The sequence below is a fragment of the Cupressus sempervirens genome, chromosome 4 (genome assembly GCF_028749045.1).
Source record: "Cupressus sempervirens isolate cs-2001-9-10 chromosome 4, ASM2874904v1, whole genome shotgun sequence".
Taxonomy (NCBI): Eukaryota; Viridiplantae; Streptophyta; class Pinopsida; order Cupressales; family Cupressaceae; genus Cupressus; species Cupressus sempervirens.
The window spans coordinates 600,021,787-600,032,970 of record NC_143121.1 but is presented as its reverse complement, the minus strand read 5'-3'; the positions used below and the strand labels follow the sequence as shown (position 1 = coordinate 600,032,970).

The 11,184-nt window shown below is 37.3% G+C and overlaps 1 pseudogene; it reads right to left on the bottom strand.

Annotated features, from left to right (window-relative positions):
* Positions 1–2,129: 2,129 nt before the first annotated feature.
* LOC149562639 (dirigent protein 23 pseudogene) lies at positions 2,130–2,698 on the bottom strand (annotated as a pseudogene).
* Positions 2,699–11,184: the final 8,486 nt, after the last annotated feature.

The following is an 11,184-nucleotide window of genomic DNA, read 5'->3' as shown; positions in this document are numbered from 1 at the left end:
CTTTTTATTCTGATTTTCCAGTTACTGGATGCAGAATTTATGAAGTGGATGACTTTGAAGGCTTGTACAATTTGATCAGTTAGGTGTTGTGATATGCCAGTTGGTTCTTTGTGTTCTCCATATAGGGGTGAACTTATTCCCAAGATTCTAGATCGTAAAGTTTTATTTGACAAGTTTTCAGGGTGACTGGAGTTTTGGGCATCAAGTTGTCTTAAGGTACAATTGCAGAAGGCATGGATCATAAAGCAAAAGGAAAAGACCACAAAAGGAGTATGAGGTCATATACAAGACACATTACCTATAAATATTAACTAATGAAGCATGCAAAGATTGTTAAGAGAGCGAGTGAAGCCCTAACAAGGGAAGTCATGTGCTCAGAAAATGTATGGATGTTGCACGTGGTGTTTTGCAACATTATGTACATGTTGTGCATATTAATACATGTTTATTTTTCCCAAACTGAAAACTGAATAACTCCCAATATGGGGATATTTCTAGCATATAAAGGGAAAGCACAAAGAAGGTTTCCACTATTATGAAAAAGAAAACAGGAAACGTTCTTGCTTAATCACCCCCATTATGTTGGTTACAGAAATGGATGGCTTTGCAAGTTCCTCTGAGGAGTTGGAGTGCTCTATAGAAACACAAGCTGATAATTTGATAGCTTCAAATTCAGTTAGTACAAAATACATTGGTGAAAGGGACCAGGTGGAAATAGTGGAAAATGTGAAGCAACACAATATTTTGCAAACACTGAAGGAGAAATTGGAGAAACAGGGTATTGAATTGCCTGAAAGGATAAAGGATGGTGAACTAGAAAGGTTCTATATTGCAGAAAATGATGACTTTTCTATGTTAATGACATTAGTTAAGAAAACCATATGGTGGTGGGAAACATAGTACTTTCTCATGCCACAAGAGCTAGATGGATGATTAGACTTGGTATTTTGGCATAATTGTGACACAAAATTTAGCTCATGTATCCTTATTCGTATTGGCCTTGCTCTTCTTTGCAACTACATGTGCAAGCATGCTTTTCGCAGGCATTTGCCAAAAACAAGTGACCATTATTTTAGCAGTATGAATGACATTATTGGTTGCAACATGACATCTTTGGGCCACACACAGATATTGGGGTCTGCAAATTCCTTGAAAGAAGCCTAAAATTTTACATCGAGGGGGATTTTTTTTTTGACAAATATTTGGTCAGGGGTCTACATTTAATCATCAAAGACACATTTTTACTTGGAATTCATGTCAGACTGTGGCTTGGCAGATACACACAGGGATCTTCTTATGTTGATCCATGTCAAGGGGAAGCAATTTTATATTCAAATCTGCAAGTGATAAATTGGGGTGACCATATGCAATATCTGGCACCCATGGACACCATTTTTGGTATTTAGCAATCGATATTGTTTGAAAATAATATATATTCTAAACCATTCATCATATTTACTATTTCTCAACAAAAAAGTCACTTGCTTTGATGAGAGAATATATATATAATGCAAATCTTTTCACATCTTGATGAAATATGTAATTCAAGATGGATCTTGAATTACATATTTCATCAAGATGTGAAAAGATTTGCATTACATATCACATAATTCCTTAAAATGAAACTTGTTTTTTCTTTTCTTCTTCAAAAGTTAGACGGCTTAAACATCTTACACAAAGAGTTGATTTATAGGCTAAAAGTATTGAGTGCAGTCTAATATCTAGACAAAATGCACCAAAGACAAAAAATAGAGTCAAACATGATTCTTTTTCAGATTCACAAAAACATAGTGAAATTTTCTCAAAATTTTTGTTGTTTTCGATCACAAAATATATAGATCATGAAAATCAAATGATGAAAATTTCAAAAAAAATTATTGTGTTTTCATTTTTTTCAAATTTAGTCATTAGTACAATTTGTAGGGAGGATAGCAGCGTCCAAAGCATTGAATAGTTAAAATTGACTTATTCTTCTAAACTTTATTTTTCCATTAATATATAATGTTTAAAGATGACCATCATAAACAAATACAATAGTCAAAAGGAACCCATTACCATGACCTAAACTGTTCAAACGGAGAAAGTTTCCAGCAAGACACAAATTGATGCAAATAAAGGGACATGGCACTTACAATGTTGATGCTCCCCAAGAGAGGCTAAAGCATGAATCAGCAGAAGTAACTCTAATAATAATGAAGCACAGTGACATTGTATTGGACAATTGCATTGCCAGTTTTGGGCTTGAAGGAGAGTGTGTGGGCGAGGGCATATCCTCTAGCCAACCGCAATTGTCCACTCCCTCCCACAATTGGCATTTCGCTTACCTCTTGAAAAACATCGTTGTGACCCACCATTATGAGTGTGCTTCCATTGAACTCTCCACTCTGGAAAACGTAAGTGACCGCCATTAACAGTTGAGTTTCCGTTTGGCCTGCAAACGCGTATAAACCCTGAGCTCTCCCCAACAGTTCGGAGGCTGGCTCAGGCCCTTCCATCAAAGGGTCGTCAATCACCATTACCGTTCCGAAGAAAGTGGGAGAAGATTTGGTCGATGGAGCAGACGCCGCCTCAACGGCCGTCACGTTTTGTCATGAAACCGTGTCGTGGAAATAGAAATGCAAATTGCTTCTTTTTAACTTTCCTAATTTGAACATTGCTGCCGACTCAGTGGGTTGTGAGGCAAATGTGATAATGGTGAGCACCACTGCAAATGAGCTTATTAACTCCATTATCATCTCCAAATGCCCGCCAGTCTTACTGCTAAAATATAGGCCAAGCCTACCAACCTCCACATATAATATCCCGTCATGTAACTTGCCTTGCGTTCTTTATTGGTGTTTTTAAACATAACAACCGCTGCATGATATAATTAATAACTTTCTGTGAGTTGTATTGTTAGTTTTTTACTTCTTTTATTGTCGTCTTGTAAAATGGTTTTTCTCGCCAAACTTGCTGACACTAGTTAGGGTAAGCATTTAATATCTTTAAATGATATTTGTGAATTTGTAGGTGCAACTCAAATACAAAGAGAATATGTTTGTTGATTAGGAACTTTTTCAGTCACATGGTGGAAAGGCAGGCTACCAAATCTGTGAAAGTGTCCTCGTAGGAAAAGCTAAAATGGCAGCTTAGGATACCATTGCGGGATGGAAGATACAATAATTTTAAGACATGTACTCAAAAGCATTGACAAGGCACATGAACTTTCTTTTTTTGGAGAAAATCGCATGATTGCTTTTGAAACAAAATAAGTTTATTGAAAAGGAAAGAGGAAATTTCTCTACTAGTAGAAATGTATGCAAAATGTAGTTAAAGGACAGTATGCATACAACAGCGATGATAGAGATTGAATCATCTAGTTAAAGAAGCATAACAGCTATGCTTTGAGTAATCGTGATTTCTATTATGGAGACTATGGCCATCATCATTTTTTGACTTGGAGATTTTCTCATGAGCGTGCGGCCCACTGACTTAAATATGTTGACCTCGAATACATTTTGAACAAGCACGCCTGCTGACGAAAATTGATGGTATCTTGGCATGTGGCAGCCAAGAGATGATGTGGTGATGACTTGGTGGCCTGACAATTAATCAGGGGACATCAATAGGCACACAAACCGAGACAATGAGAGGGACCAGGCACCGGCTACAATGCCAACTTATTTGCATTGTCAATAGCTGTGTTGCAACTTATGTATACTTCTTTTGAGTGTATTTCAGTTATATATAAAAGACTTAATATTATTTAACACTAGTGTGGGTGCATATAAGTTGCGGGATAGCCACTACTTGCCAACTCCTACCCTTGCCCGGATCATTGCCAACTTTCACACGGTTCACGATGATGGGACAGATAGGGATGTGAGGGAGTGAACAATATATTTTTAGCTATAAAGTTTACTGTGAAACAACTCAAGCATTTTACTTTAGATGTAATATAGAGTTCATAATTTTTAATAAATTACATTATATTTTATATTTTAAATTTTGAATATAAAGAAATATTTTTAGAATAAAATTTTGTAAGTACAAAGATTAATTTCATTAAATTATCTCAATATTTTTACAATTGAAACAGATTTAAATTTATTTTAAAAATATATTGTAGTCTATTTTTATTATAATAATAGATTTTATTATTGAATTTTATTTTGTGTCTTTACTTTCAATAGTAGTACAATTAATAAAATAATAAAAGTTATTATAATTTTGAATATAGCACTCTACTTGCTAATCTTAAGGTCAACATTCAGAGTCATATTCTAATGTTGTTTTAGATCACATTTTACTATGAAATAAGTACATTGTTGAATTTTTTTAAACATGTAGTTAAAACAATGTTGTGTGAATGAAATGTGTATTTTAATTTTCAAGATTTATGTGTGGAATAAGACATTTGATGTGCAATTGTTTATTTTGAGATAATTATTTGATGGCTATGTTGGAAACTTAGATTGGATTATGGAAATTTTACTTCATTTATATTTGTAGATATGAAATATTTTAAAAATTTCTATCAAGAAAGAATATAAAAACATGTGTAAACTTGTTCAAAGTATTGAAACCCTAACATGAATTATTCTTTCTTATTTCTGAAATCAAATTTCACAAAGAATCTTAAAAAGAATTCTAGTCACGAATAAAAAATGCACATCATTTATAATGAAGAACTTAATAATATAACTATCCAATTTTTATAATCTATAAAGACTGTATTTTTATTCTCTAATATAAAAAGGTTATAAAAAAAAATTATTTTATTTTATTAATTTTTAGATTGAAAAGAATATAAGTCTTGTATGTTATTTTTCCTCTTGAAGACTAAATTCATATTTTGAAAGATAATAATTATTACAATGACTAATATGTTTGTAGATGTGAAATATTTTATTTTCTTTATTGATGAACATATTTCCATCAAGGAATAATATAAAAACATGGGTAAAAGAATCTTAAAAACAATTCTAGACACAAATAAAAAATGCATACCAATTATAATGAAGAACTTAATACTATAACCATCCAATTTTTATAATCCAATAAAGATTATACATTTGTTCTATAATATAAAAAGGTTGTGAAAACATTTTTAAATGTTATTTTAATTTTTATATTGAAAATCATGGCTTGTATGGTTTTTTCACTCTTGAAGAGTAAATTCATATTTTGATGAAGAAAACATGATTTAAATTTATTGGGCATTTAATTTTAAAATATATGAGATAATAATTGTTGTAAAGATTTAATAAATATGTCTGTAGATATGAATTTTTTTTTTGCTTTTTGATGAACATATTTCCATCAAGAAAGAATATAAAAACATGTGTAAACTTGTTCAAAGTATTGAAACCCTAACACAAATTTATTCTTTCTTATTTCTCAAATCAAATTTTTATTGTATAATATATAAATGTTGTAAAACTACAACAAAAAAGTGTGATTAAAATAACTAAAGAATTGTTCTAGATCTAGGATATGACACATCCCTAGACACATCCCTACATAAGATTAATGTTTGTCTTTTCTTAGAGAATATTTGATCAAACAAACAAACAAATATAAACAAATAATGATTTACACTTTGTAGAAAATAATAATGAATTAAATAGAAACTTTGTTACACTTTTTGGAGGTATTGCTGATGAGACTTAAGATCCTCTCCACTAAATAATAATAATAAGTAATTAAAATTATTTTGAATAAATAATAATAATATTTATTGTTTTATCAGTTGTACAATTATTCAAGTAAAGACACAATAGTAAAATTCAATAACAAAGTATATTATTATAATAAAAATAGAAATATTATTTATTTTTAAATAAATTTAAATTCTTTTTAAATCATATTTTTAAATTTTATGAAATTAATCTCTTTTAATTACAAAATTTTATTCTAAAAATATTTCTTCATTATTAATAACACTTACAATTTAAAATTCAAAATATAAAATATAATGTAATTTTTATATTAATTTTTTTTGAAAATATTGAGTTGTTTCACAGCAAACTTTATCAACTAAAAATATATCGCTCATTCAACAAGGTAAAAAAATCATTTATAAGTATTATGCTTAGCTTTGACGAGAATATGATTTGAGGATTTAACAGTCCCTAACATGCTCGTCTCATCTGTGTGGAAGTTGGTAGAGCAGTCGAGCAGGGGCAGGACTAGCATGACTATCGATAGTGCAAATAAGTTGCATCGTAGTTGGTGTCAAAGGACCCAAGAGATCGGTGGTGCGCTCCCATGGTCCCACAATTAAAATTGTAGGTGTTGACTGGCCTTACAGGATTGTATTTGGGTGACATGAGAAAGTGTGGGGCTAGACAAATGATGATGTAGACGGACAACTACCAATGATGGGACTAGAAAACCAATCAAAGGTTTCCATGTGGAAAGTTATGAGAAAAGTAATCATGGGGGCCATGTTAAAGAGCAAGCAGAAATCAATGACTCATAATCCTAAGATCAAAGGTTCTTAGTTGTTAACGATCACAAGATTATGAGATTGTGACATGTGTCCCAAGTTTAAGTATGATACAAGTGACTATGTGGTGGTGAAAATGATTAGACAATGAATAAGAGGATAAAATGTGGCTGACTTGGTAGTGTTGTTGATTGATGGCATCTTGACATGTGGTGACCAAGAGATGATGTGGTAATGACTAGTGTGTGACTTGGTAGTCTAACAATGAATCAAGAGGATCCAATTGGCACATAAACCAAGACAGTGAGAGGAACCCAAGAGATTGGTGGTGCACTCCCATGATCCAACAATTAAAATTGTAGGTGTTGACTAGCCTTGTAGGATTGTGTTCCAAGGGTGACATGAGGAAGAGTGGGGCCAGACAAATGATGATGTGGGCAACCAATTAGCAATGATGGGATTGTAAAACCAATCAAAGGTTGTGGAACTAGAAACAAAGTAATCATGGGGCCCATGTTAAAGAGCGAGTAGAAATCAATGCCTCTCATAATCCCAGGATTGAAGGTTCTTAGTGGTTAATGATCACAAGATTATGAGATTGTGACATGTGTCCCAAGTTTAAGTATAATGCAAGTGACTATGTGGTGGTGAAAATGATTAGACAATGAATAAGAGGATAGAATGTGATTGACATGGTAGTGTTGTTGATTGATGACATCTTGACATGTGGTGACCAAGAGATGAAGTGGTAATGACCAGTGTGTGACTTGGTTGTCTAACAATGAATCAAGAGGATCCAATTGGCACACAAACTAAGACAATGAGAGGGACCCAAGAGATAGGTGGAACACTCCTGCAATCCCATGATTAAAATTGTAGGTACCAATTAGCCACGTAGGATTGTGTCTGCATGACATATGAGAGTGTGGAACTTAGATAGATGGTGATGTAGAGGACTAACTAGAAATGATGGGACTAGTGGACCAAATAGAGGTTTCCAAGTGGAAATAGAAGAAAAGTGATTATGGGGTTGTTAAAGGGCGAGTAGAAATCAACGACTCTTGTAATCCTAGGATCAAAGGTGCTCAGTTGTTAACACTCACAAGATTATGAGATTGTAACACGTGTCCCGAGTTTAAGGATGATGCAAGTGACTATGTGGCCATGACAAGGATTAGACAATGAATAAGAGGATGAAATGTAGCTCACATAGTAGTGTTGTTGATGCTGATTGGCGGTGTGCAGGTGCCACATTATGAGATCTCATGATCCCATGATCCTAGTTGCAAAATGGTGATGTTAACATAGGATCATGAGGTTGCACCACATGGTAGGGTCCACCATGTGGCACTGATAGAGTAGGAAGTAGAGGTGGCAATGACGAGGCATCTAGGTGGCAAAAAGGTGGGTGGTTGAACCAATCAAGGCATACCACACTATTGTGCAAGCTATTAACTAGGTGTTCACTAGATTTTGACTAGGCACAAAAATAGGAAAGAAGAATCAAATGAAAGAGATATAATAAATGGGTATATCTAAAGTGCTTAATGTGCAGAAATTAAAGGGAATTATTATTCAAGTATTAAAATATAGTATGCCTAGAAGCATTTAAAAGAAATTAAAATAAAACATGAGACTATAGTAAAGTGGAGCAATAGTAAGGGAGACTACATATATTATAATGCAAATAGTGAAGTGTAAAGTTGTTATAAAGTAAAACTGGTAATTGCTATGTAGAAATTAAAAACAAAATAACAATAGAGATTAAGAAAATGTCAGAGATGGTTGAGGCTATTTTGGAGTATAATTTTGTAGATCTAAAGATGGGTTTTCTCCAAATTTTGTAGGTGTTCTCCAGTTTTGTTTTGTGGTTGTTGAGAGCCACCTTGGAAAAAAATTATTAGTATTTTAGTGAAACATAATCTCTCCCTATCCCACCATCCCCCATGTCCTACTCTCTCTCCTCTACCATCCCCTACTCTCTCTCCTCTCCCATCCCCTACTCTGTCTTTCTCTCTCTATCCTCTCCCATCCCCTACTCTCTCTCAGTCTCTCTCCTCTCCCATCCCCTACTCTCACTTTCCCTCTCCTACTCCCTCTCCCATTGCCTACTTTCTCACACACACTCTCTCTCCCCCCCATCCCCTACTCTCTCTCTCCTTTCCCATCCCCTACTCTCTCTCGCTCTCTCTCTCCTCTCCCATCCTCTACTCTCTTTCTCTCTCTCACTCTCCCTCTCCTACTCCCTCTCCCACTGCTCTCTCTCTCTCTCTCTCTCTCTCTCTCTCTCTCCCCCTCTCTCTCTCCCATCCCCTACTCTCTCTCACCCTCTCTTCTCTCCCATCCCCTACTCTCTCTATCACTCCCATCCCCTCTCTCTCCCTCTCCCACTACCTACTCTCTCTCTCCCATCCCCTACTCTCTCTCTCTCTCTCTCTCCCCTCGCCCATCCCCTACTCTCTTTTGCTCTCCCTCTCCCACTACCTACTCTCTCTCTCCCATCCCCTACCCTCTCTCCCTACTCTCTCTCCTCTCCCATCCCCTACTTTCCCTCTTGCTCTCCCTCTCCTACTCCCTCTCCCACTGCCTACTCTCTCACTCTCTCTCCCATCCCCTACTCTTACTCTCTCTCTCTCTCTCTCTCTCCTCCCATCCCCTACTCTCTCTCTCTCTCTCTCGCTTTCTCTCTCTCCTCTTCCATCCCCTACTCTCTCTCTCTCTTGCTCTCCCTCTCCCACTGCCTACTCTCTCTTCCATCCCCTACTCCCTCACACCCTCTCTCCTCTCCCATCCCCTACTCTCTCTCCTCTCCCATCACCTAATCTCTCTCTTTCTCTCCCTCTTCTACTCCCTCTCCCACCACCTACTCTCTCTCTCATCCCCTATTCTCTCTCACCCTCTCTCCTCTCCCATCCCCTACTCTCTCTCTCACACGCTCCCATCCCCCCCTCTCTCTCCCTCTCCCATGACCTTCTCTCTCTCTCTCTCTCCCACCTCCTACTCTCTCTCCTCTCCCATCCCCTAATCTCTCTCTCACTCCCATCCCCCCCTCTCTCCCTCTCCCACTGCCTACTCTCTCTCTCACACTCCCATCCCCCCCCTCTCTCCCTCTCCCACTGCCTACTCTCTCTCCCATCCCCTACTCTCTCCCTCCTCTTCCATCCCCTAGTCCCTCTCCTCTCCCATCCCCTAGTCTCTCTCTCCCTCCTCTTCCATCCCCTACTCTCTCTTGCTCTCTCCCCTCTCCCATCCCTACTCTCTCTCACTCTCCCTCTCCTACTCCCTCTCCCACTGCCTACCCTCTCTCACTCTCTCTCTCTCCCATCCCCTACTCTCTCTCATTCTCTCTCCTCTCCCATACCCTACTCTCTCTCACTCTCTCCCTCCCCTCCCATCCCCTACTCTCTCTCTCTCTCTCTCTCTCTCTCTCTCTCTCTCTCTCCCTCTCCTACTCCCTCTCCCATAACCTACTTTTTCTCCCATCCCCTACTCTCTCTCACCCTCTCTCCTCTCCCATCCCATACTCTCTCTCTTACACACACTTCCATCCCCCTCTCTCTTCCTCTCCCACTACCTACTCTCTCTCTCTCTCTCCCCCATCCCCTACTCTCTCTCTCTCTCTCTCTCTCTCTCCCATCCCCTACTCTCTCTCACTCATACACTCTCATCCTCCTCTCTCCCTCTCCCACTGCTTACTCTCTCTATCTCCCTTCCCCTACTCTCACTCTCTCTCCTATCTTTTTTTCTCTCTCTGCCAACCCCTACTCTCTCTCTCTCTCACACACACTCTCACACTCTCTCTTACACATACTCCCACCCCCCCTCTCTCTCCCTCTCTCACTCCCTCTCCCACCACCTACTCTCTCTCACAATCTCTCTCCCATTTGCTACTCTCTCTCTCTCTACTTCTTCACACCAACCTTATGGGACAAGGTCACTAGGCTACGAGATAGAAGCCCCTTCCATATGTGACCCTACCCTACCCATGCTCATCCAATGATGAGTGCCTGTAGGCATGCAAACTCCCAACCCAACCCTAATGTGTTAGGATTAAACCACAAACAAAAATAACAATTACGTGCAAATATAACCAATAACAAAAAAAATAATAGATCACACAGAAAAGTACACAAGGCACCAAGATTTAATGTGGTTCACCCAATCCCTGGGCTACATCCACCAAACAACAAATCCAATATTTTTATGATCCAGTGATTACAACTTGATTACAATCCGTAATCCCTTACAGCTCAATACCGCTACAAGAACCAATTTCGCATCACACCTTATGAAACAATCCCTAACCCTAAGCTCTTTTATATAATTATTTTAACTACTTTAGGGTTATAATTAGTAATTACATGTCAGCCCAAAATCCCAATAAAATAGGGCCCAAATTTTTTTCGGGGCAATGCCCTAAACCCCAAAGAATTCATGAACTATGTACAATACTTTCCTAATTAGTCACCACAATCTAACACAACGATCATAACTTTTAGAAGAAAAATGAAAGATTAGGCCCCACAAGTCACCTAAAAAATGTACATGTACGTAATCATGTGTGGCACACCACCATCATGAAGATCAACACAAGGACTGGATGAGAACACAAGCATAAAGTCACTCAACCAAAACAGATTCGAGAGGACAGACACAACACTCAACCCAATGCAACAGAAAGATGCAATAGTGGTTTGACTGATATCCAAATAGATCATCTAGGTCCACAAACCACATTGTGCTGAGAAAACTTG